Source organism: Durio zibethinus, chromosome 5 (assembly GCF_047325235.1).
Source record: "Durio zibethinus cultivar Kanyao isolate XHJ-2024 chromosome 5, ASM4732523v1, whole genome shotgun sequence".
In the NCBI taxonomy this organism is placed as follows: domain Eukaryota; kingdom Viridiplantae; phylum Streptophyta; class Magnoliopsida; order Malvales; family Malvaceae; genus Durio; species Durio zibethinus.
In genome coordinates, this window is record NC_143166.1 from 23,261,849 (window position 1) to 23,287,178 (window position 25,330).

Sequence of the window (25,330 nt, forward strand, 5' to 3'; positions counted from 1 at the left end):
ACTGTTGTCCTTTCCCATTCCTGGGCTCTACAAAATTCTAGTAAGTACTGCTATACAAACGTCATTGTAGCCTGGGTCGTTCTAGTTATATTACTCTTGACTTATTCATTCCTAGCCCCTAATGATGCCCAACACAGCGTTGCAAACCTTCCCAGCTCTTCCTCATTCAAATTGTCTGTCGCCCAAGCCATCCACTGTTTGCTATCCCCTAGCTGATTGTTCTACCAGTCTTCATTCAGATTAACAAGTCTCCAAATTTCCTTAGCACATCCACAATCCCTTATAGCATGCATCATGGCTTCATTTTCTCCGTTGTATCTCTAACATAACACATTCTCTATAATTCTTTTCCTTCGTAGTGTTCCACGCACTGGTAAGATATCATTCCACAGCCCCCATATAAATATTCTAATCATAATAGGTACTGAGAAATGCCAAATCCACTTATAGAACAAACCCATACTGGTATTGCCTATTCCTCTAGTGCCTTCTTCCCATTGGCCTGGGTTCATGTAATTCGAAACCAACAAATGATATCTGTTTTTCATAGTGTAGGCTCCACTCTTAGTATAATGCCAAACGATTACATCCTGTTGACCACTTAAGCTAATGGGGATAGCTTTAATCTCTTTTGTAGTATCCTCATGGAACATATTGTCCAACTTTTCATCATTCCATTGTAACCCGTTTGCATCGAACACGTCCTTAACCCTTTCATCGCTTAGCATGTGGTTTGTTTAAGGGTTGAACTAAAGTAGCATTCTTTTGAAATCCACTTGTCGTGCCAAACCCTGATACTGTCCCCATTTCCTACGTGCCACCTTAAGCCAAGGTAGGATAACTCTCTTCGACCAAATGCTTATCCAAGTATAAGAAGGTGCTTTCCCTAGGTCTGCATCAAGGAAATTAGTTCTATGGAAATACCTGGCTTTTGGAACCTTATGAACAAGCGAGTAAGGATTTTGCATGAGTCGCCATCCTTATTTAGCAATAAGGCATTGTTGAACAGACTCATGTCTCTGAAATCTATACCTCCCTCTTTCTTCCTTGTACATAATTTCAGCCACCTCATTCAATGGATTCCCTTTCTTTTCTTTTTTTTTTTTGTGGATTACCGCCACCAAAATCTGCTTATAATCATGTTGATCTCATGGCATAGGCTTTTTAAGAATAGAAAACATGACATAGCATACGAGGACATTGATTATAGGATCGCTTTAGTAAACACTTCTTTTCCTCTAATTGTTGCCATTTGTGACTCCAATGCTTTATTCTCTTATTCAGTTCTCCAAGATCTCCTTGAAAGCCTTTTTTCATTCTCCCAATAAACATTGGTAGCCCCAAATACCTCTCTGGGTTAGAAGTAGTCTGTATCCCAAACAAACTCTTTGTCATTGCAATCACATCTTCACTTGTGTTTGAGCTAAAAAAGAGTCCTGATTTGTTGTAGTTGATCTATTACCCAAAACCTTTCTTATACACCTTTAGCACATCCCTTACGATATTATATTCCCTCTGATAGAAGATCAAATTGTCATCTACAAAAAATAGGTGAGTGATTTTGGGGCCTTAGGTGCTTGCTCAAACTCCTTGTAACAAGCTCTTCCTTTGGTGGCTGGTTAAAAGTGCTAACAATCCCTCTATACACATCAAGAACAAATATGGTGAAAAAATATCCTTTTGTTGGAGACCCCTCTCAGGAAAGAAAGTATCAATCATAGAACCATTTATAACCACTCTGTAAGAGATTGAAGAACTACAATTCATAATTAGGGATCTTCATATACTACTAAAGCCTAGTTTACCCACGATAGCATTGAGACAATGCCATTCCACTTGGTCATATGCTTTGCTCATACCCAATTTAAGCGCAAACGATCCATCCTCGCTTTTCCCTTTTTTGTTTCATGGTGTGTAGCAACTCAAGAGCTAGCAAACTATAAGCTTACCCAGGACAAAGGCACTGTGGTTCTCACTGATATAGGCTGGTAACACAAGCTTTACTCTATTAGCCAAAGTTTTAGCTATAATTTTGTAGAACACATTGCACAAGCTGATAAGTCTATACCGGGTCATTTTCCTAGAACTATTAGTTTTGGGAATAAGAGCAATATGGGTTTCACTGATGCCATCCAAGCTACCATTTTCATCCAGAAAATCTAAACAAAAATCAATAACCTCAGGACCTACGATGTGCTAAAATTTATGGTAAAATAATGCATGCATACCGTCTTGCACCTTAAATCTCTTTGGCTATGAACTTTGATATGAGAGACTCATTCATCTCATTTGTGACACAAAGAGTAATTAATTGTAGGATGTGATCTAGAACTGGTGGTCTTTGAAATCTAAAAAGATTTTAAAAATAGCTCATTACTTGTTCAACCACTTCATTCTCTCTTTCATGCCAAACCCCGTTTTCATCCTCCATTCCAATTAGTCTATTCACTCTTCTACGATAAGATGCTTGCGCATGGAAGAATTATGTGTTCTTATCCCCATCCTTCAACCAATTTACCCATGAGCTCTATTTCCAAAACAATTATTCTTGTTCAAGCAAATCGTTAAGGCACACTTTAAGCTCATTCTCCTTACTTAATCTTGCCTTGTCTACTACCCCACTACCAGCTCATCACATAACTCATCAATCTTCCTCCTTAAAGCTTGGAATTTGTTTATGTACCAAGCATAAAGTCAGTATAAGCCCCACATAACTTGCTCCTTAGATCTTTGTATGCCTCATCAAACCACCCTTTGTCCATAATATCCATGCATTCTGTTCAGCAAGCCACGTGGCTTCAAAATATTTTCTTCTCCTCAGTGACTGGTTCCATCTTATTTGTTTAGCCCCCGTTGTGTCGATCAAAATTGGGCAATGGTCGGACGTAAAACAAGTCAGGTGCCATACTATGAAATTGGGAAAACTATCCATCCATTCCTTATTTCTAATGGCTCGGTCCAATCTTTCCTGGATCCTATTCTCCATTGTTTTGCCTCTACACCACGTAAACTCATATCCTATAAAATCCAAGTCATTTAGCTTGACATCTTTCAATACCTTTTGGAATGCCTCCATTTGTGCTATCGGTCTCATTCCTCCCCCATTTTTCTCCTTGTCCCATAAAATCTTGTTAAAGCCCTCCATGCATAGCCACACCTGAGAATTATGGTGACCCAATCTTCTAAACATATCTCACGCAATCTGCCTAGCTTGTGTAACTGGTTCTTCTTCATAAAATCTCATAATCCTTCATTCTTTGCTATTAGCATCCACCACCCCCATATCTATATGATACTTAGAAAAGCTCATCAATGACATGCTCATTTCCTTTCTCCATGGCATAGCTAATCCTCTACTCTTTCCTGCTACGTTAACCACAAATATTCTACTATATTGGCATTGTCTATGTACCCTATCAATCTTCACCTTATTAGAAATGGTTTTTAACAAGAAAACCACCTTGGGACCTTTTTCCTTTAAAATATTCAGAAGATCACAAACTGCATATGGGTTCCCAAGCCTATGGTAGTTCCAAGCTAGACACCTTATTGTCTTCAGTAGGATTGAAACTCAGTCACCATCATTTTTAACATTTCAGAACATTTGTTATATGTTGTTGTTCCTTTTGACAAATTATTAGTTATATAAATCTTGCAATTGTACGGTAGAAGTGGCTTTGGCACTTGATTTCTTTGGTTTTTTTTTTTAATTTTTAATATTTTTCCAAATTTTTTAAATTTAATAAATATACTTTTAGATTGAAAATTTTAAAGATGGCATCTATTTTTCACCCTTTTTTGTTTTTATTTTTAAAAATTTTTAATAAATATTTTTTAAATTTTAAAATTTTTTGTATGGGATTCCATTTGATATAAAGGGTATGCCACATGTACATAAAGTTTTTTACTTTTTTTTCCATCATTTTTGTTTTTTATATTTTTAATAAATATTTTAAAGATTTAAAAATTTTTTTTTACCCACTTGATACCAATGGTATATCACTTGTCAAGTCATTTGCTTCCTTTTTCTTTTTTTTATCTTTGTATCTATTTAATTTTTCTTCCTTTTTCCTTTTTAATATTTAATAAAATTTTAAATTTTGGCCATTTGATATTATTGACTAAAAACATATTTATTCTTACTTTGTCTTTTTCTTTTTTTATTTTTAAAAAAAGATATTATGGAGATGTTGTAGTCACGTTGGGATTTTACTTTTGTTTCCTTTTTCGATCCTTTTTTTTGTTTTTTTTTTTCTAAAAATCCATGATATAAATATATTTTTTATTATTCATTGAATTTTATATTTATATATGTATTATATTAATAGGATTATTATATAATATCGTAATTTAATAAATCCATGCACTATTTTCATTTGGCTTCATTTTCTTTTTGTTTTTCCATCATCTATTTGTTTATAATTTAAAACTTGCATATGTATGGAGGTTATATGGGGTGTCACATGGCATTCCATTGAATTTCCTTTTTATTTATTTATTTATTCTTTCTTTCTTTTTCATTTTTTAATATTTAATCAATATTTTTTTATATTTTAAAATTTTATGTGTGGGATCCATTTGATATTATTGATAAAAAATGTGTATATATTTTTCTTTTTTTGTTCTTTTTTTGCGTGAGATCTGTATTTGATAGGTTTCAGTCATCTGGATTCAATAGGTACATTTTTTAAAATTTGGGATCCAGTCGATTTTTTTTTTAAATCGAGGTCAAATCAGATGTGAGTTTAGGATGTTTTGCCTTGTCTGAGCATATATAAATATATATTTTATTATTTATTTTAAATTTATATATATTACATTAATAAAATTATTATTTAATGTAATAAACACCTTGTGGCATTCCCATTTGGCTTTCTTTTTTTTTTTTTCTCTAACATTTTCTTCATTTTTTGAAGTTTTTGACTTTTTTAATTAGATAAATTTTGAAAAAAAAAGAAAAAGACAATGGATGTAGGGATAAGAAAACAGCTCATATCCCATGGATTTTAATTTGTCCTAGTCTAATATTTGCAAGATTTTAAAAAATTTGAGATAAGGTCAAGGTTTTTTCATTTCTAAAATCGAGGTAGGGTCGAAAGCAATTTTAGGGTGTTCCATCTTGCCTTGAGTATATATAGAAAATTATATTATTAAATGTTTATTTAATTTTATATTTATATATATTATATTAATAAAATTGTTATTTAATATATTAATTTAATAAATATATTATATCTATGCATAATTTTACTCATTTTAACTTTTGTTTCATCTTAATTTAAGGTGTCGATATGAGACCTTATGCTTCTTTCCTCATTTTTTTGCTTTTTTCCAACTTTTCAATCTTTTTTTGTTTTAATTTAGATAAATTTTATGAAAAAAAATTAATGGAGCTATCCACATGGCACTCTAATTTGGTTTTTACTTTCATTTTTTATTTTTTAATTAGATAAATTTGAAATAAAAATCGTCGATGGATAGGAATGACAAAACAATTCATATTTAGATGGGTTTTGATCCAGCCCCATATGATAGCAAGGTGAATTTTTTTCCTTTTTTTTTTCTTTTTATCTTTTTCATTTATTCTTTATTAGATAAATTTGTAAGAAAATGATGCCAGTGGAGCTATTCATGTAGTACTCCTACTTTTTTATTTCCTTTAGTAATTTTTTTGCTTTTTTTTTATTTTTTGTGTTTTTTGATTAGATAAATTTTACAACAAATAAGCCAATTGATTGGGATGGCAAAACAATCAATATCTAATGGGTTTGATTCGTCTCCATTTGACATGAGCATTTTTGTAAAAAATTTGTATGAGTAAAGTCCAGCTGATCTTTTTTTTAGGAAAGCAGGGATAGGTTAGAAGCGAATTTAGGGTGCTCTTCCCTAAGCAACCCCCATGGTATATATAAAAGTATATATTTAATTATATGTTTAATTTTATTTATATATACATAGTATATTAATAAAGTTATTATTTATACCTTAATTTAAGATATTAATATTTTAAACTAAATTTGGATGTCCACATGACATCTTGATGATCTTTCTTTTCCCTTTTTTTTTCTTTTTCTTTATTTATTTTTTTCTTTTTCCTCTTTACTGTGTTTTTCTTTTCTTTTTCTATTTTTTATTACTAAAATTAATATTTAATACCTTAATTTAAGAGATTAATATTTTAAGCTTAATTAGAATATTCATGTCATATCCCAATGAGCTCTTTCTTTTTCCTTTTCCTTTTATTTTCATTTTCATTTTTCACTTTTTCACTTTTTCACTTTTTTCTTTTTTCTTTTTTTTTCTTTTTTGGTTTTTGTTTTTTGTTTTTATGCTTTTTTTAAGTAAATTAATTTTGCAAAAAAAAGAAGCTAATGAAAGTGTCCATGTAACACGCCATTTAACATTTTTCTTTAGAGAACTTGCTTTAAACTTGTGGATGTACAAACTCACCTAAGCTAGACTTAGTCGACCAAGCTAGATCATGAGTGAAATATCTAAGCTAAAAGTTTATATGCATATTGGAACAAAATGAATGCAACCATTGGAGATTCTTTGCTGGCTGCAATTCCTATCGTAAGATAGGATACTGTTTCTTTAACTAGCTTGAAACTTGGCTTGAAACTTTTAACCAATGGGCTACTGGAGCAAACAAAAAGACTAAAAAGAGTAGAAAATGAATAACTAAGAAATAGACCTTACCTTTACTTGATAGGGGCTTCGACCTTTTATCATATCGGTAATTCACCCTAAAGTGCCCAAGCTGAGAGCTTGTACTCGTATTTATAAAATATGAATAGATTTAATAGTTGCTCTTATTTCCTTTATCTCTTTTGCCCTATGCACCTTAGAAGATAGAATTGACACTTTTGAATCCATTTTTTTTATTAGTAGGGGATTGCTTAGCATCAATCCCATTCCATAAATAAGGGAAAGCTAAGCTAGTCATTTTATTGATTCATAGCTTAAATGTAAAGAAAAAGAGGTAAAGAAAGAGCTAAATTTTATAGTAAATGGATTCAAGATTGTAAGATTCCCCTTATCAATGGGTTTAGTCTACAAAAATTCTTCTAGATTCTAAAACTTTATTTTTTTTATACAAAAAAAGTTATAAGCTTAAGATGCGCAAGAAAAGGTATTAGTATTAACTTGCCCAGCCCTTGATCCTAGTCCCATTATCATAGAAGAGAAAGACTTGAGGAGAGAAAAGAACATTCAAACTTGCTAGCTTTCTTGTCAGATAATCTAGAATGAGACCTTGAAAAAGACCTTCACCCCTTTGGAACCAAGTAACTTAGTTGGTATGCAACCTATTCTCACCCAACAATCCGATACAAGAACTCAAACTCAGAAGCCATTGAATTTATTTGTATTATTTGTAGTTTTTAATTAGATAAATTTTACAACAAAATGTATCAATTGATAGAAATGTCAAAACATTTTGGATTTGACAAGTTTGGATTTATCTTGATACAATAAAGGGTGAATTTTTTAAAATTGAGATCAAATTAAGACGAGTCTAAGTTTTTGGGAGAAACGAGGTTGCGGCAAAGAATGTTTAAGGTGTTTTGTCCAAACTCATTTTTAGTTATATATAAAAGTATATATTCTAGTATGTATTTTATTTTATATATATTTTATTAATAAAGTGATTATGTGATACCTTAATTTAAGAAATTAATATTTCTTAAAAGCATAACGAGTCCAGACCATTTGTTCATATGGTACCCTTTATAACCTCTTTTTTTTTTTTGTTTTACCTTTTTTTTTCGTTTGTGTCCATTTCACTTTTTTCTATTTTTTTGTTTGTGGTTTTTTATTTAGATAAATTTTGTGAGAAAAATAGTCAATTTAGATATCCACATGTCACCCTTATTTGGTTTTTTTTTTTTTTTTTTATCTTTTGCCTTTTTATTTTTTTTTAATTAGGCAAATTTTATAATAAAAATGGTAAAACAAAAAATTTTGACCTATGGCAACATGTGGATATCATACTAATGGGTGTAATTTTTACATGATAATGAAACAAAAATAGGAATTGAGCGGAAAGAACATGGTCTAACAAGATAATTAACCAAATTAAGTGAACAAAGACAACCTGCAATGCTTTTGCCATCAGTATCATGCTAGTGGGTAAATTTTTACATTTGTTTGATTGATAATGAACATAAATAGGAGTTGTGTGGAGAAAACATGGTGCTAATGACATAATTAACCAAACTAAACAAACAAAGACTACATTTAATGCCTCCCCTATCCTATTTCTTTTTTTTTTCTTCATATCTTATCTTGACTTTCCACAAGCTATTCTTTTCTCTTTTCTTTTCAATGCCTTATTTCTCATTTCTCTCTCTCTTTTTTCTCCTTCTTTTTTCTCTCTTATCTCCTTTTATGATGTCAGTTTAGATCTTTTGATTTTGAATACAATTCACGATTGCTTTTTTGTCATAGAATTTAAAGATTAATAGCTTTTTTTTTTTTCATTTTTAGTAAAAAATTCTAGCCTTTTACAATAAGATGTTCTTTGAGATTATAAGTTCCTTTCAAATAGAATTTATCTAATTAATATTTTTTATTTTTACTGACAAGACTTCCTTTTGAATTGAAAGCTTGTTAAGTTAAGTTAGCTAGCTCTTGAAACCTCCACTTATTCTAACCCTAAATTTGACAAAATTTTGTAAGTTTTTAGTTGACACCTTGGCTTTATCTTTGAAAGTTTTTGTGAATTCCTTAAACCTTAATTTTTTGATAGGTGAAAACTACCAACTTCCTCTAAAACAACCTCGAATTTCTCTGATTTTATTGATAAATTTAATGATTTGATGCAAGCAAAGATTGATCCACCTTTAAAATCCATTTGGGCATACTTTCCTTTGTTATTTTAAAGCCATAATTTTAGAAATAAAGAACCATTAAATCAATTATCAATCTTAAAAGATTTTTTTCAATTAGTTTTTTTTTTTTTTGTGTTCAAATGATGCAATTGGCCTTACTCCTCTTTTGTGCTAACAACTAGCTAGTTGCAAATTTTAAAATCTTAAATGTTAGTCTTCCCATTCTCTTTCATTCTTTCAAAGGCAATAACAAGCATTGTGAATGAAATGGGCCTTAATAAGCTTAGGTCTTGTAGTAAATTAAGGCATAAGGTCCAACAATAGATGAAATTTGTAAAAATAGAAAGAAGTCTAACTACAATTCTAATCCATTTTGGTTTGCAACAATACTTATTCTATAAAGAGGATCTTTATCCTTAAGGATCAAAAGCAAGAGAAGTTGATTACCAATGTTTGATTTTTTTCTTATGGTAATAGGGACACTCTTTGGCTTCTAAACTTTAGTAGTAGTTGATATATCTGACATATCTTGAACCTTTTCAAACTTCTCCATAGTTGTAATTGAGTCATTTCCTTTGATGATGGTTGTCTCTCCCTTGTCACTCACCTCAAAAAGCTTCAAACCTATTTTTATGGTTGAGATAAGCTTTTTGCCATCATATTCCTTTAACTAGCCAACCACATATTCATCAATGGCATTAAAACTAAAAGAACTCTAAATCCTTTCTTAACTTTCTTTAATAATAGAGATTTTAGTACTACTTTCTTGTTATCACTAGTGATGTAATAATTGTTTTCTAGCTTTTATTCATTTTGGTGACATAGTCCCTTAAGCTCATTAATTCATCACCACTCTTGGTTGAATGGTATCAGAGTTGATCAGCTAATTTAACCTTATTTTGTCTATCTTCATGAATACTCAATTTCGTATTCTTTGAAAAAACCTCAAATAATTTGTTATGGCCCTCCTTGTTCTAAAAAATCTCATTGAACATCTTTATGTGATTTTTCATAATGTTCTTTTTAATTAACTTCAAAATCTTATTCATTGTAGCATATCACAAAAGATGTTAAGTGGTAAATCATTAAGGTCAACAACACCTTTCACAAATCTTAGGTATTCAAGAATGAGTTCTTTATAATTGTCCATAATGAACACCCTTCTAATAAAGAGCTTAATGTTGTTCATCTTATTCCTAGTGTCATGTAGATCGCATGGAGCTTGTTTGGTTCTAATTGAATAGATGTGAACTCTAACTGACATCCAATAGAGAAGTAATTGATAGTAAGATAATTTCCCTAATCATTAATTGAGTTTTTTTAATGTGTCAATAGTTAGAGTTAGAATGCCTAATAGCTCATCAAAAAGTATACCATCCTTAATTTTTTGCAAGATGACCATTGCTTCGCCTATTTCAATTAACCTTATTTTATTTTGAGGTATAGTACAAAGGTTGAATATTGCTAATGTAGCATCCTTATCTTGTATTATTGTCCCCCCTTTTTCTTTTTATGCTTGTATCCCTGCTTACCAAACATAAAAAAGCCTCTCTGTAGCCTTAAAGCCAATGTTGCATCACTTAGAACATCCATATGCATCCATTTAGAATCCACATCTTTATTTTTTGCGTTATTTAGGTCAAGACTTTCATTCAACCAACTAGATAATTGAATAACCAAAATTGCAAGCCATACAACCCCATCATAAAAAAGTAGGTGTTTCATCTAGTCACCTTTATATGTGATATTAACTAATGTTTGGTTGCCAACTCTTCTAAGCTTGAAGATTTCATCACAAAAGTGCCAAGGCTGTATGAATTTAGATGAAATAAAAATTAGTTTTAGCGTAGAGCCACCAAACAGTTAACCCACTTTTGCTTTCAATGAATCTATTAATTGGAAGTTGTATGCAAGATTATGATAAAAAATTGCTTGCAACTTAGCTTTTACACATAATTTAAATAACTAAAATAGTTGTTTCCCATCTTCCCCATCACTAGAGAGTTGCAAGTAGAGTTGCAAGTTTTTGTTCTAGTTCTCATGCAAAAAAGATACCTAAGTGTTACTTTCATATAGGCCATCTTCTTAATCCTGCCTCTGTTCATGAATTGCAAAAACAAATCTATACAAGTTATTGAATGTTGACTTACTTGACATATCTTATTTACAATAAAAATATTATCAACATTTTTTTAATCAAATCTCTTAGCTCATGAGAAGATGTCAATATTCTTATAACCTTGGGTACCAACTAGACTATTACTTCTAGATTTGGCCATAGTGGAAAATATCCAGAAGCTTGAGATTATGGTTCTTGCTTCCTCAAATCTTTACATGATCCATTCATAATCTTATCAAGCTCTACAAGATCATTTGAGTTAATTATCCAAGGCTCCATATAACTACCTATACAAGGAACACTTGAGATGTATGCTTGATTGAAGTTCCCGCAGGACAAAACAAGAATGTTCTCAATAAAAATCTATATATTGATCTCTGTATCCTTATGTTAAAGGAACCAACATAATATGCACAAAGTGACATAAAAACAGCATGCCTCTTACTATAAAAACAGCTAAAATACATATTTCCCCCATGTGATGTTTTAATTAAACCAAAAGTACAAGTCCTAAAGGCAAACACCATAACACCATTACTATTCTTTCCCTTTACCAAATGCCAAAAATTGTAAGGGTCATAGATAGTAACAAGCCTATTTACAACCATAAACATCATTAAATAAGCTTTTTTAAACCTCTCATTCATAGCAACAATCCTCAACAAGGAAAGTTTAGTTGATTTTCCATAGTATGCCACTCTAATATACATAAATATATTCCATTCAATGAAAGGCTGCACATTCTTTAACATTAAAGAACCAAAAATTAGATGACTAATGTTCAGCATCTAGCTTAAACTCATGAAACATTTAAGATACTGGTAAGGCAAACATGTGTTTTTATGGAAGTGTTTTCAAAACAAGAGGAAGCTTACTAGAGGTTGCCATACAATTGTTCTATTTACCTTGTTGGATTTCATCCATATGCTCATTAACCATTTTACTAATATTTCCTAATCTAGCAAATATTTGATTAAGTAGAGAACTAACACTATTTAAGTCGAATTGAATATCTGTAAGTAATCGTTATAACTTGGATTTGAAGTGTTCCATTAGATCATTTAGCAAGTTATGGTCAATTTGGAATATGGTTTTCATCTTCTCATCCATAGCCAAAATGAAGCTCTAATACCACTGGTACATGCCCTTATTTAATTAGCTACAACTTTAGTGACTGAAATAGGAAAAAGAAATATTAGAGAAAGAAACAGAGAAAAAGACTTGAAAAAAAAAAGAATAGAAGCTTAGAGAGAGATTTCAAACAGAAAAGATAATCATATTTTCATCCATGATGTTTCAATTGGCCTTACTCCCTTTTTATGCTAGCAACTAGCCACTTGTAAATCCTAGAATCTTAGAGGCTACCCTTCCCATTCTCTCTCATTCTCTTAAAGGCAATAACAAACATTATGAATGAAATGAGCCTACTCAGCTTAGGGTGAAATGAGCCTACTCAGCTTAGGCCTTATGGTAAATAAAAGACATAAGGTCCAACAATAGACAAAATCCATAAATAATAGAAATAAGTCCAAGTCCAATTCTAATCTATTTTAATCTAAAACATCGAGTTTATATAATTGTTCCAAAAGCATAGCATTGCTTGTTCTGATTGTTTTTGAGGATTATAAATTAGTTGTGGAAGTACTAGGAAAGGAATGGGTTCAAAGGTAGAGAAAAAAGTGAATAGAAAGGTTAAGTCTAACGTTGAAATGATGATTGGTTATATTTACATGTTGTTGTAAGGAATGAAGTGAGAAGAGTGAAGGTATTGATGTGAATTTGGTAATTTTGATTGAGAATTAGGTTTCTATTTGGATGGATAGAGATGTAAATGTATAATCTTTTTTACCGCTAGTGAGTAATGAGATTTGTGGAGTGATTAGTGAAAGAGGGTTTGATGTGAATTACTTGGCTGGTGTGGTTATAATGGAGGCATATTTGTTGAAACTTTGCTTGGATTTAAGGATTGGGACTAAAGGGATGGCGTTGGAGAAAGAGTTGAAAAGTTAGGTTGTTGCTTCAATTTCTAACTTTCACAACATCTATTTATTTGATTAGTGCATTTTTCTTTTTGTCTAATTTCAAATATGACTCCATATATGAGATTTATGTGTTACATGTAATTCATTTACAATTCTAGTTTAAAAATCAATATTGAAGTTTTTTATTTCAAAATTTAGGATGCGAAATATTTGATAAAAGTCAAGATCATATACATAGATCTATTATATTTTGTTCATTATTTTGTGCATAGTTACCTCTTTAACCTTATTCCGCTTCATCTTAACACTTTTTGTATGTATTAACATTAATATAAAGCTTACACATTTTGTTGTCATTTTTTCTACAAATTATTCACATCTATCTTTATAAATTATTTAGTACAAATAGCTTTCTTTTATGATTTACAATTTAATTGTAACCCGACGTGTAACACACGCTACATACTAGTAGTATAAAAATAGACTACAAGTAAATTTATTATAATACCTATATTTCTTTATTTGCCTTGTGATTATTGGGAGATTGACACATAATTTTTTCCCAAGAAATCTTTAATTTTATTTGCTTCTCTCCCCTTCTAACAATATTGATTTGTTTAAACCCATCATTATATATAAAAGTAAAAGCTAAAATGAGACATTTTACAAAAATAAAAAATCAAATTTATTATTATGCCATAAAAAAACTTATAGAGATTAATTCATTTTCTTGGGCACTGCAACATCTTAAATGTCCCAAATAGATGGCAAAGGCGAAAGGAGAATTTTCTCTTGTCTTGGCATAAAATAGATCATTATTTTTTTAATATGGCTACTTTTACTTTTATTTCTCTAAATGGGGAACTTCATACCACATCATCATTTTTATTTAAGTTAGTAAAACTCGTGGTTCCTAATATTTGGGTAAATTTTATTTTGATTCTTAATTTTTAAAAAGTTTCAATTAAATTTGTAATTGCCAAAAATTGTCATATTTTGATTTTTTTTTGCCTATGGATGACAACAACTAACATTTCATGTTGTAAATGGAAGGATGAAAATAGAATTTCACTCAACGTTTAGGGATCAATGATACTACTATCTCAATTTTTTTATATTTTAGATATATTTTATAAGATATTAAATTTAAAATAATATTTTTTTTTATTTTTTTATTGTAATATAATTTATTTGTTAAATATTTTTTGTTTTTAATAGAAAAAAAATTTCAAAAATTAAAAGTAAGTTAAATTTTTGAAATCATTTTGAAAAAAATTCATGTCACTTTAAAAAATTAAGTAAAAATATGTATACTGGTTTAAAAATTAAATAAAAAATTCTATATCATTTTAAAATATTAAATAAAAATTTCTATATCATTTAATAAATTATTTATTAATCTATTCATAAATGGTTTTCTATTGAAAAAATATTTTATATTTTTTGCTAAAATTATATATTTATAAAAAATAAAAAATAGACAATCTGAAAAACCATTATAGTTGCTAATCCAATATGGAGAGGAAATCGAGTTACAAAAAATAATATTTTTATTAAATATAAATTTTTTATAAAAAATAGATTCAATAGAAAATTTTCATATAGAAAATATATTTTTAAATAGATTAATAAATTTATTTCTTAAAATGATATGAAAATTTGTGCTTAACCTTTTAAAATACGATATAGAGCCTTTATTTAATTTTTTATACACAATATAAAAATTACTTAATTTTTAAAAAATGACAAAAGGAAGGTCACATGGGCTATAGTGAGGTGTAAAAGCCAAGTCAACAAAGTTGCTACCAGATTTGATAACGGTACAGTTTGGTGGCTTGGAAGACTTAAAATCCCTCATTTAAAGATTCTAGATGGATGCCAACTCACCCTACACATGGAGGCTTCAAGAAACACCATTGGTCCACCTAAGCAAGCTCACATGGGAAGTGAATGACATGGATAAAGACACCAAATGAAGTCACAATTTTACTAAATGAACTGCTACTCTCAATTTTGTCTAGTAAATAAAGGGGTTAATGTGGCTTTTCAAAGACCCTAGATTGGCTTCAAAAAAGAGCTAGGTTCAACTATGAAAAGAACACGTTAGGCTTAAGAGAAGAGAGCCAACTATTGTAATTTTTTCTTTTCTTTTTCCTTGCCTCATGTGCTGCTTAGCAAGTAATAGCTATTATTGACCTTGTTGAGCTTAAGCTCCAATTTAACTATATTTTTTTCTTTTAATCAGCCTTGTTTATGCTTTTACTTTACTTTTATTATATTAAGCCCATAATCAAAGTTTTCTCTTGTTTCCTTTATGTTTTTGTTAATGAAAGTTCATTTTACTTGTTTAGTTTTTCTAGCTTCATTTCTTCTCATTTCCAACCTTGTTTTACTTTATGTTTGAACTTATATTTTCATGAGAAGGATAGTCCAAGGTGGCTTTTACTTGAAAAATCTTCCATAGGGCCTAAAGGACTTAACTATTTGTTATTTCTTTTAATTTCAAATTTTTATACACTATTTTTATTTTTTTCCCAATCCTTTTTTATGATGTTTATTGAACTTGGTTTGGTTGTTATTTGCTTATTATTTCATTTTAGTTTCATGCTACTTCATCTTGATTTCATGATAGTTTAAGTGCTTTCATTTGTAGCACTTCTATTTCATTTATTTCCTTTTTTTCATCCATGTTCACATACGATTTTGGAGCTTATTTTTCATGCTCTTTTGTTCGATTCTGTAATAGGTCACCTATGTATTTTTTGTTTATTGTCAAGTTTATTTTGAAGCCATGCTTTCAGTTTTTAAGTTTCATTACGTATTTTTAGTGTTAGTTGCATTTAGTCCATTAGGTCCTTGTTAGAGTCCATTTTTATTGTCCATTTTTGCTTTTTATTTTGACCACTTTCTATTTAGTTTTTGTGTTGCATCACCTATGGATTTTCTATCATATTTTAAGTCTGCTTTAAGGTTTCAAAGCCTAATTTTAAGTTTTATTAAAGTTCCTTTAGCTTTTAATTTCATCTTAGCAAATAGGTTCATTTTAATAGTTATTTTTGTTGTTTTAGCTATTGTTTTGATTCGGTTTAGGTTTTTTTTTAGCCCTTAAAATATTTTCATATTTAAGTTTTGATTATTTCATTTGCTGCCATATAGGTTAAGTTGCATTCTTTTAGTTGTTTACATTTTAGTATCTTAGGTGTTTAATGAAATGCATCCATGGAATTTATGCTTTTATTTTTTTTATTTTGATTTTAATTTTCCTTTTTAGGTAAGTTTTTAATTTTGTTTGTAGTAGTTAAATGGTATATTTTAGGCCATTTTCATGTTTAAATCATGTGCATTTAGGGTCATCCATAGTAGGGTAATGACTATGTCATTTAAGGTTTTTTTTTAATGAGTTTTTGTCTTTTTGCTAGATTTTAGGGACAATTTTAGCTGCTGCCAGATTCTATTTCCAATGCTCATCTTGTTTAATTTGTTGTTATTGTTAAGCCTTTTTACTTGCTATTTTAGTTATGTTATTTAGCTCTTGTATGTCTTATTGCTAAATTGCCTTAAATTTTATGTTTTTTAGTAGTTTATATGTAGTTTTGGTTCAAGTTGTGCCTTCATCTTTCATATTCAATTTATATGTTAAATTTGGTTCATATTAGTATATATTTCATGCCTTTACTTGCCATGCATTTTTTAGTATGTTCATGCATTTTATGTGCCATTAGGGTTTCATCATACTTAAGGTAAGCATGCATTTTTATTTCTTGCTTATTTAGTTTACTTCATGCATTTTAATTTGTAAATTTTAATGTCATATTAGTATTAAATTGTTAATTTAGAGCCTTTCCACTTTTAGTATGTTTTCATTTTTAGTAAGTTTAAGGTTAGTTTAGTAATTTTTAGACTTTGTTAGTATTTAGGTTTAAATTTCACTTGGCATAAATTTTAAGTTTAATTCATGCAAGATACTTTTGTAATTTTTAACAAAATTTCCTTTCAAGCCAAATATATTCTAGGTCTTAATTTCAGTACTTAGCATTAGGCTAGAAAACCAATCCTTGTGGAGATGATAAACCCTGTACTTTAACTTTATATTACTTGTGTGACCCATATGCTTGCCGTACTCTTGCATGACTTGTTTCATTCCTTTTGAGTTTTAAGCTCTTTGTTTACAATTAGCTCAAGTGAGGTCAATTTGCTTGTTTAAGAAATATGGTGTTAGGGATATTTGATGGTAAAAAAGGTATAGTAGTCTTTTTCCCTCTCAAAGCCTTTAGTAGATAACCAAAGGCATCTTTGTCATTTGTGCCAACCTAACCTAACATGGTTAGTGCCACCTCAGCTAACCCTATCCTAATTGTCCCCTTGTAGTCCCCCTCAGCTTATTTATAAATATGAAGACCTAGGCACCATGAAGCCATGTTCATCCCATTCACTTCTCTTTCTCCTTCCTACTTTCTTTCCAACTTGATCTTCACTAACTTATGCGTTGGAGTGCAAATGCAGGGAATACCCTCTGCCTTTACTTTTAACTATCTTTCTCTTCTGCATTCAAAGGAATACTCTCAGTCAGAGCTCGACACCAACATATGGGTTTTTGAAGTTTTAGGATGATAACTTTTTAGTGTTTCCTATTCTTTAAGAGCTGAGGATCAAGCCTCAGTATTATCAATATAGATCGGTGTTCTTTAGATGGTACTATGACGTTAGGTTGTAGCAGGCTTTTTAGAGGTTTAAAGTGGTGTAAGATTTTGAATGAGCTGTGTTAAAGTTGGGCGTAAACAAGGATAACAAGGGTATTTTTATTTGCAAAAGGTGTGACCCAATTGAAATGAATTAACATAAAGTGTTCAATTTTATGCTGATATGGTACGACCTGAGCTAACATGGCATGTCTCTTTCTAATGTTTGAATAGTGCACTAGCTTGATCACATGTTCTTTAGGTGGGCTATCAAGCTGGTCAATCTGAGGCAAGTCTAACAAATCAAGTCAGTTTGTTATGTCAGCTTGACTCAATTGATCAAGACATCTTTATTATTCTATTAATTCATGTTCTAAAATAAAATGATGATTTTATTCTCTGGACTATAAAATACCCCCATTAAGCACCTATGGATCTAGAAAAATATAAAAAAGAATTTGGAATAATATTCAAATTTATCGCTTTATTTTGGACAATTAATCAAATTTATCACTCATCTTTCACCATTATAATTTTTAATTTGATTAAAAAATATCAAAAGTAAAGGTGTTCCCAAGTCGGACTCTCACTAAGCTTGCAATCTTAGTTCCACTTGGCTTAAGCTTTGGACATGATTTTTTAGATATAAGCCTAGGTATGATTCAAAACTTTTTATATTAAGAACTATATAATTTTAAATTAAAATTTAATTTTAAAATATTTAAAAATATAGTTTTTATATTTTAATAATAAATTTAACTTAAACCATAGGATCGACTTCAACTTGAATATTAGAAGTATCAATTCGATTTTTTTTTTGCTAGTATCAATTGGACTTTTTTTTTTGCCAATATCAATTGGACTTCATTTAGTTTAATCTTATTCATGAACACCTCTAGTTAAAACTTAATTGTTTAAAATGATTTAGTGAGAAAAAATTTTGTAAAATATTACAGCTTTTAATTATTTTAAAAGCAATTTAAAAAGTAAAATAGTAAAATAGTATCTATTCAAAAATTTTGATAAACTTGATTCATTGTCCTAAGTATCAAGTAGCTAAAGTAGTAAAATAGGATTTTCATGCCATAGAAATTTTGACATAATTCAATGCATATTTAACTGCAACTTGCTAGCACATCTTTGCAAGTGAAATTCTTGTATAAATAAGGGTGATCCCACTAAAATCTTCTTATTCTTTCGCTAACTCTCATACTCTCTCGTAGATGCTTTCTCTTGGGTTTTGCTACAAATGCTAACCTAAGTGTTAGATTATAAATACCAAGAACAACCCCAATAGCCCCAACATTGTTAATAACTTATACAAACTAGTCAAGTTATCTCCTCTTTCAAAATTTAAGGTTAGGTAAGTATTAACATTAAAAATGATTTGAAAATTAATTTTTAAAAATGTCAATATTTATTATAGGAGATAAGCTGAAAGTGAAATGGACTGAATGTAAAATGAGCTAGAATTGTTATGAAACATTGGCTGAAAGTGAAATCGATCCCAATGATTTTATTTGTGCTAAATGCTTAAGTCCAATGAACATTTGTTTTTTCATGTTTTTGCTGGTATTTGCCCTTCAATCCAAATTACCTTTTGATTAAAACATTGTCATATTTGTGATACTTTGATATATGATATCTAATAAAGGTCTTAATTGTTTTATCATTAAGCTTGGATATATATATATATATTTGTTGTTGATATTTATATGATAAAGTCCTCAGAATATAAATAAAGCTTTACAAGGGAATTGTAATGAGATTGTAATTATAAGATCATCATTGCATAAAAGTTCTATGTTTTAAAATGGTTCTTAGTTGATGCTTTATCAATGAGAAGACATTGACAAAAGTTGTTAAAACTAGTACATGTTTATGCTTTTACTTATGATGCAAGAAATTGATCTCATTGAAGTTTGGATAAACTTGAGCTAACATATGGGTGCTTGTTACACGAACAAATTCACTATATATGACCTGAGATGAGAATGCTACATGTCAGATCACATAATATCTATAGCTACATTCTTATATAATGTTGGTATAAGTGATCCTTTGACTTGAGATTACTTATGATCTTATATGGTGAATGTTATACTTTGATTTTACTTTACTTATGAAAATGCATGAAGTAATCAATATGGGATTCATCACCTTATGTGATCAAGAGAGTATCTCAATTAGTCTTGATTGAGTTAATTGGAAAAATTTTTCGCCAAAGTAAAATAAAAGTTTAAAATTATTCTAAAGCTTATTTGTGAGTTAATGTCAAGGACAAGACTTAATATGGTTGAACATGATTGATTAGATACTAAACCATGCTTATTGTTCAAACCAAGATACTTAGTGATGAAAGGATATTAATCATACATTAATATTTACGGCTAGGTTGTCAAGCCACATAGACTTTCTTTGGCAATTGAGGATCATAATAATATAGCTATCATTGATCATGATCTATAAACATAAGTTTAGCTAATTAGAGAATTAGTGATTAAGTAAAAAAAGATTCATCTAAGCTGAATATAAAAAGGCCAAAGTGGGAGAGACACTGGTGATAGTTCCTCAGAGAAAGAAGGGGCTACAGGGAAGCCCAAATTTCTCAAGGTTGACAAAGCCACCAGTAAGGGCAAGGAGAAAAAGCCTTTGAGTTACTTTTTGTGTGGCAATCCGTACAAGGTCAAAGAGTGCTTGAAGTGTGCAAGGCTTTTAACCATTAACCGGGCAGAAAGGTTATCTGCAGGTAAGAGTAGTAGTAGTGATAAGCGTCATGAAGAGCCTATGGTGATGCAGCTTAATGCTTTTTAATTCTATTGAGAGGACAAAACCTCTCAATGAAGTCAAGGGAAAATGGTAGTGGAATGTAACAGCATGAGTCCTAAGGAGTAGTTAGATCCCTCTAAAAAGAGTTTGCAATGGTAACTCAGAGGAAGCAGAAGAAGTAGAGAAAGCATCATGTGTGTAGGCAACAAGGACCAGTGTAGCATAGAGCTAATGATACTCAAGAGAATAATGGAGACCAGCAGTGTACTTGTTCAGGTATAGGATTGAAACATAGGAAATCTAGTTTGCAAGGTAAAAGATAGAATCGACATTTACAAGGGCATGCAATTTAAGCGCAGCATCCCTTTAGCAATGATGCTGTTGCTAGAATGAGTTGGTGAGAATGTCATAGCCTGCGGGAAGGACCAGGCCCAGGGGTTTTCACTTAGATAAGGAGCAATTCTAAGGCAAGTGGGACCAAGTCATAATGCAAGGGAGAATAGGCCTAAAGGTTCAACGAAGGTCTTGGGGGAGGATCATAACCTAAAATGGGTATACAGGTACTCAAATGAGCTCAGAGAGCTCAAACCAAAAAATCCAGTTTGGTAGTTTTCAGACAAACCCAAGCATATGCACGAGAGTAAGCCCAGGCGTAGGTAAAATCGATCCAAACGCAAGCTTAAAGAAAGCCGCATACGAGCACTATTAAAGGAGGAGTCCCACCTGGTTCAAACTTTTCTTTGATAAGAATCCATGTAAATTAAAACACTCTCATTGTAATCGTAAGTAATCTCTTGAATACATAGGACTCTTTATGAGCCCTAGGATAGGATCAATATCAGCCATTTATTTAAGGGAGCCTCAGCTATAAATAGAAGATGCCCCCACCCTTATTGTACACACTACAACTTGGACTAATACAAGTTTACTCTTACCTATCTCTATTGTTTCTTTTTATCTTTCCATCAAACACTTAATGTGTAGCATTGTCTAGCAGAAGCTTAGGTGGTTGGCCCTGGAGTTTTATGTGTCCATGCATCGATCTAATTGTTAGGCTGATTTGAGACGTCGAATGAGTTTTTTTTTTGGGTCTTGTAGCCACACAAGTTGAAGCTTGAGTCTCGATCCAATGCTTATATTTACTACTAACGTGTTGAGGAACTTAATGGGTCACATACAATAGGACAGTTGCAAAAGATTATAATTGGGACAAATTAAATTGAACAAAATTTGGTTTGAGTTAGACCTAAAGATAAAGGAAATAGAACAAGAGACACAATATCTCATTGTAATGTACATTCAGCTAGTATAATGGCTAATTGGGAATTATGCAACTTACGCACAAACCTAATTTGGCCGATCCCTCTTTTATAAAAGGAATATGGCTGCCCCTCTTGATATATGCTAGATGGAAAAAGAAGTGAAGAGCAACTCAAAAGAACAAACTTAAGACATAAGACGAGAGTTTTCGAAATACTTGCTAACTAGAGTATAGTTTGTATTTTTCCCATGTTTAGATAAGGTTCTTTCATAAGAATTCATATGGATCACCATTGGAGATTGTATGTTTTGGCAGCTATTTGGCTTGCAAAAGAATTTGAGTGATCACTTGCTTAGAGCAAATCAAAGATTGTATGATCTTGTTAATTGATCTTGGTTTTAGCAAATTAAAAATTTTAAAATTTCATTTTTATTACTCTTTATGTTGATACATAATTTCCTTTAGTTATAGATAAAAAAAAAAAAAGAACTCATTTTCTAACTTTTAATCTATAAACCTTTGATTGCCCTAAAAAATAAATAAATAAAAACATTATATATTATAATAAACTAATAAATTTAAATGTAGTAATAATTGATTAACTTTTTGAAAATAATATATGCATATATATTTTTTTAACTTGAGAATTGTATTCAAGTAATTATAAAAAATTTAGAATAAATGGAAATCATATACGCATACCATTAAACATATTTAGATCTTATTTTTATTTTATATAAAATTATTATAATTTCAGATAATTAAAAAATTTACAAGAATTTAAATATTTTAATAATCAACTATTATTTTATTTGAGAATATACGAATTTAAATTTTTATATAATCATTGTTAAAAATTTTAAAAATTTATATTTTATCATAAAAAATTGTGATCCAAGCAAAGCCAGGGGAATATTCTTGTAGATAATAATAGTATTAAAAAATATAACACATTCAATTCTTGTCAAACGACCTTGACAAAAATTTACAACTCTAAACTTGACAAACATAACTTTAATAGTAAGTATATTGATATTGCACATGTTTGGCATTGTCTATGCTTTAAGATCAAGTCACCGTCTGCCTTGTTTAATGGCTTCTACTGTTTCTAATTACGTTTTACGTAGTAGTACTAATAATGTTGTTATATTTAACATCAGCATCTAACCTTTGAGGCTTTATTTCTGTTATCAGTAGCTCTGCTGCGTGAAAAAAAAAAAGAATCCTGGCACAAAATTAAACTAAACTACGTGGAACCCTGAATAATCCAAGATCCTATACATGGCAAATCATGCCATATGCCACATGCTCACTTGTTAGATCAAATTACACACAAGATCTTAATAATTAGTTTAATTATTAAGTCATTCCCAGCCCAACCTCCAACCCAAAAAATAGGGTTGGAACAGCACAAAATCTGTGATATATCCAAGTGGTACCTCCCATTGAAAATAAAACCAAAATTAAACTTTTTACAAGGAGGAAGGTCAACCACTGATAGAACAATGTCCTATGTTATTAACCCAGTCATATGGTGTGTTTACTGCCTGCCTTTCTCTAATTCCAATGTTTCATTTCAATAATGTCAACTTCAGAAGACTGATTAGAGCATCTGTTATTAATTATCGAGGAAATTATAGAACCTCCAAATCAATCTCCATTACCTGGCAATTCTCAATCTGCGACAGAATAGCAATCTCTCTGTCTTTCTACCTTTTATCACAACCTGCAAAGAGGGCTATTCACATGTCTTTGTTTTTAGTGAATAGATAAAGCGTTTTCAGCTCCTTGCTTCACAGTTGGTTCTAAGACCAGCGACTCACGGGCTTATTATTTGGACTCTGGACAAATTTCTTATGCTATTGTAAAATGCTTCCCGTGCTATACTTCCAACTGATTTAAGTTTTTAACTAGAGAAGCCCTAGTGGAGCTTCTTTTCACTTCTCTAATGTTTGCTAACTGTCATGGATCCAATCTTTCGCCTTATTAATCTAGCATCCTCTTTTACACATATACTTTCCGCAATAACTGAAACACCAAATCCCATCAATCGATCACAATAGAGGGTGTTTGCTTTCTGACATATCTTTTCAAGCAACAATTTCTCCAGACACAGCAACTTCTTGCCAGGTATAAGAGTGCCATAGTCTCAAAATTGGTCAAATTGGTAGGCGAAACTTATTATTATTATTTGTAATATTTCGGTTGCCTTTGTTTTTTACTGGTTGTGGAACTCAACTTTCAATGCAAGTTTAAAGCAAAATCACCCAAAACTAGAGAGCAAATGACCATCTCAATCAATAAAGCTAGCGACAAGTACGGAACAAGCTAGAAATACCGCACGTTGATAGGGTTGACGGTGTGGAAGGTTTGGCTATTGAGTCATTATGCCAGGCAAGTTTAATGGGGAGCAAATCCACAGCACGCAATGTACCAGGTATGAATACTTCGACAAATCAGATATCTGTCAAGTCAAAACAAGATAATGTACTGAATTATAGGCGGTCCAATAGAAATGCCACCTTGTGTAGAGATCACAAAGAGCTGCCACCAAGTTCTTCAAAATGCATTTTTCCTTTCCCAAGATTTGGATTCCCTTGGCCATTTCCACCATTGCCTTTACCTCCACTACCACCCCTTCCATCACTGCCATTTCCTCCCCTGCTACAATGTTTAGGACAAAAAAGAAATGCTTTTTTGTTTCCTTTCCCGAAGAAAGAAATGCTTTACCAATATTTTCCTTTTGCCCAATAAATGTTTTATTAATATAAGACTAATTCTAATTCCAGCACTGGCAATTCCTTCCTCCATTTTTAAAAATATTTATTTATTTACGTTACATGCTCGCAAGGCTTTTGTTCAAAGAATGCCTGTCACCTCCTCACTATAAATTCATTCATTGACAAATCCTAAACCATTTTTACAGTATCAGTTACCGTTCCATGTTAATTTGCTTTCAATGTTCTGTTCTGATGCCTGCAAGTCCCCTTTTTTGAGCTGCTTCATCTACTCAAGCAGTTCATCCATGGTGACAGAAGCATCCTACAGGGAAACATAAAAAATTAAATATGAAAAAAGCAAACATCCATCGTGGAAAAAATAAGAAAGGAAAAGAAGATCATTGACGAAAATAATCCCAACCTTTAATCTCTTCCTGGTCATCTTGCCTTCTCCTTTCTTCTACAGTCATGTCAATCAAAGCAATCTGCTCTTTGTTCAACTCTTCGCTCCGTGTTTGTTCTTGCTTAAGCTGATTTACACAAGAAAATATCAGCATGATAATCTGTTATGTCAGGATATTAGTAACCCAAACAAATGAAACCCTTGTGCTCCCAAAAATTAATCAAACTCTCTGCATATGAAATATCAATCACATTGCCGAATCTTTTTGCATCTTTTCCCTCATTTCATGTTCTTACAAAGTAGGAAAGTGATTTATTGGATAAACAATTTTCTAAATCTAACCTTTTTCGTCATTTCTACCAAGCAAAGCCTAGTTCTGAATTTACAAAGTATTTGCTTCCATCTAGTCCATTTTGATCTTCTACTATTTCAGCAATCAACGTTGTCTTTACTTCCATTTGCTTAACATAGTCACTTAGCAAATAAAAACAGACAAACAACCAACTCCCTTAGTGACAAAAGTGCAGAAATAACTTATGGCTTGAATTGACTTCTGGATAAACATG

At 30.8% G+C, this 25,330-nt stretch overlaps 2 pseudogenes; one reads left to right on the top strand and one right to left on the bottom strand.

Annotated features, from left to right (window-relative positions):
• Positions 1-749: 749 nt before the first annotated feature.
• On the bottom strand, positions 750-10,095 carry LOC111281573 (heat shock protein 82-like; annotated as a pseudogene).
• Positions 10,096-23,605: 13,510 nt separating this feature from the next.
• Positions 23,606-25,127, top strand: LOC149518850 (uncharacterized; annotated as a pseudogene).
• Positions 25,128-25,330: the final 203 nt, after the last annotated feature.